This window comes from Sinocyclocheilus grahami, unplaced genomic scaffold (assembly GCF_001515645.1).
Source record: "Sinocyclocheilus grahami isolate Dianchi unplaced genomic scaffold, SAMN03320097.WGS_v1.1 scaffold437.1, whole genome shotgun sequence".
Taxonomy (NCBI): Eukaryota; Metazoa; Chordata; class Actinopteri; order Cypriniformes; family Cyprinidae; genus Sinocyclocheilus; species Sinocyclocheilus grahami.
Window position 1 is genome coordinate 188,261 of NW_015505616.1, and position 218 is coordinate 188,478.

Here is a 218-nt window from a genome sequence, read left to right on the forward strand (position 1 = left end):
CTGATACGCGTGCTGGTTCCCAGAGATGGATACGTTCAGACTGTTCATATTCACGGGGTTCATTCTTGTCCACTGCTTGTACTTTCACAAAAATAAGAAGGCCCTCAATTCCACTTTTTTCAAAGGTGTCTTGCTTGTCCTCCAGTTAGTTTATCCCAAGTAACCGGTGACTACATAATGTCATTTGAAAAGGACACAAAAAAAATCGGTTTGTACTT